This window comes from Amia ocellicauda, unplaced genomic scaffold, assembly GCF_036373705.1.
Source record: "Amia ocellicauda isolate fAmiCal2 unplaced genomic scaffold, fAmiCal2.hap1 HAP1_SCAFFOLD_54, whole genome shotgun sequence".
Classification (NCBI taxonomy): Eukaryota; Metazoa; Chordata; class Actinopteri; order Amiiformes; family Amiidae; genus Amia; species Amia ocellicauda.
Window position 1 is genome coordinate 686,708 of NW_027102984.1, and position 8,240 is coordinate 694,947.

At 40.6% G+C, this 8,240-nt stretch overlaps 1 non-coding gene across 1 annotated transcript; it reads left to right on the top strand.

Annotated features, from left to right (window-relative positions):
* The first annotated feature begins 1,027 nt into the window (after positions 1–1,027).
* LOC136737858 (U5 spliceosomal RNA) lies at positions 1,028–1,142 on the top strand. The gene has a single exon (XR_010812481.1). It is a non-coding gene; the product is annotated as a U5 spliceosomal RNA (small nuclear RNA).
* Positions 1,143–8,240: the final 7,098 nt, after the last annotated feature.

Genomic DNA, 8,240 nt, shown 5'->3' on the forward strand with positions numbered 1-8,240 from the left:
CAAGGTCCCCCTGCTCAAGAAAGCACATGTACAGACCCGTCTGAAGTTTGCCAATGAACATCTGAATGATTCAGAGGAGAACTGGGTGAAAGTGGTCTCAGATGAGACCAAAATCAAGCTCTTTGCCATCAACTCAACTCGCCGTGTTTGGAGGAGGAGGAATGACCCCAAGAACACCATTCCCACCATCAAACATGGAGGTGGAAACATTATGCTTTGGGGCTGTTTTTCTGCTAAGGGGACAGGACAACTGCACCGCATCAAAGGGACGATGGACGGGGCCATGTACTGTCAAATCATGGGTGAGAACTTCCTTCCCTAAGCCAGGGCATTGAAAATGGGTCAAATACTTATTTCCCTCATTAACATGCAAATCAATTTATAACTTTTTTGAAATGCATTTTTCTGGATTTTCTTGTTGTTATTCTGTCTCTCACTGCTAAAATACACCTACCATTAAAATTATAGACTGATCATTTCTTTGTCAGTGGGCAAACGTACAAAATCAGCAGGGGATCAATTACTTTTTTCCCCCACTGTACATACATATATATGGAAAAGAAACATTACAAGTACAAATCACAATAAGATGTAATAAAGTACAGATAAACAAAGTGTAATAAAATGTGATCTGTTTGAAAATGCAGGGACGTCACTGGAAAAGATGATGTCTGGATGGCAGCATATGTTGCTCCAAAATGTGTACATCTCTTCTGCAAAAATGGTGCCCTCACAGATGTGCGAGTTACATGACAGACAGACAGACAGACACTCACACACACTGTCACACCCACACACACACTTTCACAGAGAGACATATACACACACACACACACACACACACACACTTTCACACAGAGACAGGCACACACACACACACACACACACACACATACATACATACATATGGAAAAGAAACAATACTTTTATAAATCACAATAAGATGTAATAAAGTACAGAAAAACTAAATGTAAGAAAATGTGATCTTTAATACACACAAATATGTATGGCTGGTCGGATGCGTCTTGGACTCGGGTTCCTCTTCATTACGTATAACGCTTTTGCCTTTTGCTAAAGCTTTCCGTGGAGGGGATCGTGGGTGAGTTTGTACCATTCTTGGGGGGCTCTGCCTTGTTGGGGCGGAGCTGTGATCCAGGTGAACAGCAGATCGGGCATAGGTGGGCATGTGGGCAGAGGAGTAGGAAGGCCGGTCAAGCAAATAAGCTTGCTAAGGTACGCAGCAGCAGCAAGCAGCCCCCCCATCCAGCCAGCCAGCCAGTCTGGCTGGCAGTGACTGAGTGGTTGACAGACGGCAAGCAACGGAATGTACGTGCTCTGTGATGTCATAGCAGTCAGCTGAGAGAGGCTCGTGATGTCATCGCTGAGCTGGCTGGCTGGCTGGCTCTGTGTGTGTGTGTGTCTGTGTCTGTCTGTTTTTCTGTTTGTCAGTCTGTCTGTCTGTCTGTCTCTCTCTCTCTCTCTCTCTCTCTCCCTCTCAATTCAATTCATTTGTATTGTCAAAGCAATTGGACATACATACATACATACATACATATATGTAGCGTAAGGTACACTTATACATTTCAATTAAAGAAGTGAATTCATAGTATCACCTTATCACGAATCCTGGAGTCTTGTAGAACTCAATTTCTGTAATAATTGGACGCAGACACCAATTCCAAAGATATAAATTGTCAAATTTATTTAAAAACAAAGACTAAATGTAACACTACACTAATTATACAAAAGGGAAAAACTAATTAAAATTCAACTCTAGATCAACAAATCAAAGACAAATCACTTCCGTGACCAAATCAAAGACCATGGGATCCCATAGGATAACACACAAATCGTTAAACAAAAAAGGTTATAAACACATTGACTACAATACCGGTTAGTAATTCTAGGAATCACTAAGAAACAGTTGAAAGTGCTAAATTGCAGTTTCAGAAGATGAAAAAAAAACTGTAACTGATGGGATATGTAGTACTTTATACTCGAGTGGTCTATGCGATTACACCCTGTTGGTGTTATTAAGAACGCCAAGTACCAGAATGCAGAGCGGGACTGTTTTTTGTGCCGTGACTTGTCGGGGGAAAAACGCGCAGAAAAAACGGACGAGAAGGTGAAGGTAGTATGGCGGTGATGCACGCGTTGGTGAAGTGGGAAAGCGGGGTCGACAAAGACTCTTACAGCGTGATTCCCACTGCTTGCTTTCGCAATTTTGATTTATTCAGCATTGCTGATGATGACGAAGAGACGACTCGAAACTTCAGAGCAGAGTGGAGAGACACGAACAAACCTCCAAAAGGTGGATGGCCTGTCCATGAAGCGCAGATCATTATGACTGGTAACAATGTTTATTTAAAAAAAAAACATTAAAGTCTTTACATGCTATTTGATATATACAATCACAGTATATTTGAAATGAATGTTTAAGTTATTAATGTGTTGTACTTCTAACATACTCTTATAACATGGTAGGTGGTGGTGAGGGCGCTAAAAACTCGTCATACTTGACTGGCATTTGTAAGAACGATTTATTGTGTGTTGTGCTTTACAATAAAATCCCCCAAATCACAAAATAAATTAAACCAGATATAATTTAACTTCAGTTTTGATTCAGTGTTGGCTGTTCATCTTAATTTGTATGGTCAAAGCACAGTATTTTTATGACAAATAAATATAATCCCCAAATATCTGTGGACATAATGCAGGGTTTTATTTATTTTATTTTTATTTTAGGAAAAGAAGGCGAACTAAGAAGAAAACTTAATGACCTAACAAAAATGCCCTGTCCTAAAATGAAGAGAGTACCTAAACCAAACAAAAAACTTCAAATTTCAGATGATAGTGACCTTGATGAACCACAGTTACCGGTGAGATAATTACTGCAAATATTAAATAAATGTATTGCAGGATTGTTTTTTTTTTAATCATATTCATATATATATATATATTTTCATTTTAAACTCTTTTCCTCTCTGAATACAGCACAAAATAAGAAAGAAAACCGATGGAGCTTCAAGAATTAGATCCCGTCATATTCTACAGACATTTAAAGAGTCCAGTGAAGTTGAGCTACAGCAAAAAGTTAAGCAGCTCGAAAAGGAAAACACAAGACTTAAAAATGAAAACCAATGTCTTCGAAACCGTATGGTTGATGGTAAGTTTTTTTATTTATAGCAAATAATTCCTTACCTTGATAAATGTTATTCTTCAGTAATTTAGATTCCAGAGTAATGTATTATAGTTGATCATACTGAAGTAATCTAGAACCACAATACAGACTCTTAATGTGCACTGTCTAATAGTTTAATAATACTGATTATTAAATAAAGTTTTTCAACATAACTTCATAATCCTACATTAATGACTATATGCATTACATTAGACCTGGTAATTCTTGTATTTTATCTTTTTTATTTTTTTCGTAGCTAATGTTAATGACCCACAAAAAGGTCTGTTTGCCAATAACATAGAGCAAGTCTCTCAAGTATAATTGCAGGCATTGATGGTTTTGTTTTCACTTTGCATTAAATATATTACTAGAAATGATTATCATTTAATACTAAGGTGTTTTTTCTCCAGAGATTCCAGACCTTTTGGACAATCTGAAAAAAATTGTAACAAAAGCCACATTTATCAGCAATGAAGACAAAAGTGTGTCACCATCAAGTGGTTCTGACAGCCCCACAGCAAATTGTTCTGAATCTGACAAAGAATCACCAAAACAGGTATAACACTCTTGGTCTACAATATTACAAAGACAAGGTAAAAATATATATATTGAAAACAAATATTGGTTGTAAACAATCTAATGATGCTACATTATCAGTTATATTCATAGTTATAGTTGATAATAAGAATGTAATTGAATTATGGGTGTCACAGATTCACTGACTTTATTATGTCTGTAAATTAATAAACTTAGAATTGAGACATACTGTGGTCTTTAATAACACATTTCTGTAACAAAATCACAGCCTTACTGATAATGTATTCCACTTAACATAATATAAGAATAGTTTGGGGATAAACTTGTTTTTTATTTACCATTGTCTTTTAGGTGGAAATATTCCCAGGCACTGGAGTTTACATTGACAAACTGTCCTGGATCCTTGCAGAGAGGTGCAGCACGAATACGTCATATGCAAGAACCCTGACGGTTGCTGTCTTTGACTTTCCAACATTATTAAAGAGCAATCTTCGTGGTGGTGGCAGCAACTTCGGAGAAAAAGACACCTCTGGATCGCTTAAAGGTGGAAGCCATATATGGTATGTAAATGCTGTTGTACAAAATTTCTAACTCTCCTTTTTAACTGTATAGAACACAAAGGGTTAGCATTTGAAATGTTCCTTTGGCCTTTGTTTTAGTTTCAGAGACTAGAGTTAATTTATTAATAAATAATAATACCTTACATGTAGCAGCTGGAAAGATCCCAAAGTGCTCTACAGACTCACTTCACCCACCACCCTCTGGGGTGCAGCCATTTTGTACCAGCAGATTACTACACAGCAGTAAAGGTGGAGTCATAACAAATTTGTTAGACCTGATTGAGGGAAGCCTGACTTAGAATTCAGCCACGTCACTCTTTCAACAACACCTTGTAAATCACCTTGGATTAATGCTTCAGACATATTAATACATAATAATAATGAATAGTGCCATGGGATCCTTGACAATATAAACTTTCATGTCTCATTTAAATTTGACTTTTGAGCAAATACTTCACATTTCAGTCCAGTTGTGCCACATCAATGTAATGCTTAAGCAAGGTATTAATGGAGAAAAGACTGCCTTTGCATAGCTGCTTCGCCAAGTACAGATTTTACTATGAACTAGTGTAAGACAAGTTTAAGAGCATACACCAAAACATTTAAATACACCCACACACAAAAATGTTGATTTACTGTGGCAATATGTAACTAATGAACCCTTCTCAAAGATATGTGGTATGTTTATTAAAAGATTTTTATATATCTATGTGCAAGTCATTAAATCTATGTGATACATGTTTTTTAGGGGCTACCTTGAAAAAATTGCCCAGTACCCCAAAGAGTGTAATTGGTGGTGCAATTAACAGCAAGATAAATGAACTACGACACAGAATGAAACCAGAGTGAAGATTTGAAGAACCAGATCTGTATTTTTTGTTTTGTTTTCAACAGGGTTGGGGTCAATTCCAATTCAATTTTTAATTCCCTTTTCAATTCAATTCCAATAAAGAATATTATGTGAATGCAAAAAGTAATTGCAATTTTGAATTGATTTGTAGGAGGAATTGGAATTGAAAAACAGGAATTGACCCCAACCATGGTTTTCAGTGAGTGTTGTACAAATTGATAGGTCAGGGTTTCTGTAAAAACTTAATAGAGGCCAGCAGGCGTGCACGATCTGGGAAAAACTGCTCCACTACAACAGACCTCTTTCCCTTCGTTTTCTCTAAAAACCTCCTGATATCCTTCACTGCAGCTCTGACTCACCGAGGACGAGGAGGCGAGAGAGGAATCCGTGAAGCCGCCCTCACTGTCACTCCGAGCCGCGATGCTCCAGCGTGTAGCCGGACCTTTCCCCACCAAGCCGCTCGCTACCCCAGCTTCACTACTGTGCCACCACTTCTTTTACTGCCACTATTTACCAACACCGTCCGTGCTCCCTCCCAGCACCTTCTTAGTGCGTTTTTTCCACCCGGCGCCTCGGCTTGTACCGCCGAGCCTGGCCCTGCCTCCTCCTCGGCTACACCCTGTGTGTCTGTCCGCCCGTCTGCTGGCTGCTGAGGTTGTTCCTCGTCACTAACCAGCGCCCCGTGCACCGCCTCAACACCATCTCCCCCCGGCGTCTCGGTCGTCACTATCCCCCGCTGCCTCGACCCCGTCCCCCAGCTGTGCGTCATCGCCTCCGGGCAGCTCTTCCCCCGTCACGGCATCAGTGGTACCATCGGTCCGACCGGCGACTGTCTCCTCCGCCGGGGCTCGATCTCTGTCTGCCCGCTGCATCTGTGGCTGCGGGCCGGTGTCTCTATTCCTCCCCGCGTCGCCCCGCTCCTCCTCCCGCTCCCTGTCCTGCTCGGGACAGTTCCTCACGACATGCCCCTCGCTCCCACACCTGAAACACTTCATGGACTCCGAAGTAGCGAACACGACGTAGTCGGTATTGTCGATCTTAAATTTAAAAATGACATTAAGATCCTCATTGATGTTATTGAGGATCATATACAGCTGCCTTCGGAAGGACACGACGTGTTTCAGTTGCGGGGCTTTGCAGCCCAGCGGGACCCTCTTAATGCCGGACATCAGCTGCCCGAGCCGGTGCGGATGAACGGAGGGACGTTAGACAGCGTTACCTTCCGGGCAGGAGCAGCGAGCGGCAACACCGGGGTGAAAGTGTCGTCTAACACTGTGCCATTAGCCACTAGCTGATTGAGCAGATCAGTGGTTTTTAAGAAGATAACAATGGCAGCAGACTTGATATTTTCACACCCTGCTACCTCCCCAACCGCTAACACACACTGCTCTAGGGGGCAGAACTGCACCGGAGCGATCTTGACTCCATGGCGTCGGGTCAGTTTTTCAAAAGACGCATTCAGGGGGTCCGACCCCCCGACCCGGGAAGAACTACCGGTACTCCCCCCTCCCCTCCCCTGTTCCCCCACAATAAGAAAAGCACTGAAAACAGAAGACAAAATAAACAAACTGAAAAAAGTAAAGCAACAAAAAAACGCAGCCAAAGGACAGAGCTCTCAGCAGCACTCCCGCTCACTGCAGACCCCTCCCACACACTCCCAGCTGAGAGAGAGAGAGAGAGAGAGAGAGAGAGAGAGTTAGTGTCTGTCTGTCTCTCTCTCTCTGTAGATGCATCATAGGGAACATATGTAACAATCTCTCTTTTTGTTTACCAAAAATGAGAATGAACGTATTTCAAGTGGGTGTTGCCTTGGTTGGAAACGTTTTAAGATTATTTATGAAGTGTAAAGTGGATTTGTCTCAGTTCTCCGTAGTTTTCAATGTATGTGCCATTCAGTAGCGTTCATGTTACAGATGTGCCCTATGCAGTGGTAGGGTCAATAAAATGTCAGTAAAACTTTATTTTAGCAATTATGGAGGGGAAGAACTGCAAATAGAGGGTCCCCACTAATTATCTAACTTACCAACAACGTTTCAAATTAGGTCTTGCGAAGCTGCCAAATAATGCTGTATAATCGTATGTGTCTTCATACACCGGCTGCTATAGTCTGATAGCTTTGATTATATATATATATTTTCTCGTGAACCACAAATGCTATTTGCTTGATTTTTACAGAGTATGTTATAAATACCATTGTTATGAAGCCTGACAAATTGTATGCTGTAATTATGAATATTTTCAAATCATTTGTTTGTTTTTCCTAACATGTTACAAATGTTCCCTATGTGAAAGATGCATTATATCTTAATAACGTCTAAACAATTAAACATATACAGATTATTATTTTCGGTAAAGTTATAACACATTGCTATTAACTATGTGTGTCAGTAAAAGTTTAAAAAATCCTAACAATTTTTTATTGATCCTGCAAAATAAGTGTTTAGGGAACATTTGTAACATAGTTAGGGTTAGCCACTGGGTAAGGGTTACATCTTCAGCAGTAAGTTTATTCATGTTAATTATTCTCATCAATGTTAAAGAACAATAAGTTCTATTATGTGTGTCGATAAAATGCTGATATTCCATAACGTTTGCTTGTGTATTCTGCAAAACACATATTTAGGGAACATTTGTAACATTAGGGTTACGATTTGCCATAGACGCGGAATGAGTTTGATTGTGATGTTAAATGGGGTTTAAAGACGCAGTTGCCTCGGTGCTGATTACTATTGCTGTGTTTCTCCACTTCTACTCCATGCTTGGGAACGCCCACATCCAGTGACGTCAAAACCGGTGGAAAAGCGGGCCGGTTCAAAAAAGATCAGCTGGATCCCAGGCCGAGCAGCAGCTCCGGCTCCAGCACCGGCACCATGTTGCTGGAAAAGCGCTAAGTGAGCTCACAGTGAGCTCAGTGTAATGTCTGCTCTGGTGAGCTCACAGTGTGACCTAGTCGTGAGTTCACGTCTTCACTGGGTAGTCCTTGACAACTTAATTGACTCAATTCTTGGGCTTAATTGGTCAAAATGACCATTGGTTGAAGGTACTCAGGGACTGATGTGTAGAGAGACTTATTAAACCTGCAGGATTGTGGTTTTCCCAGAACAGAATTAAC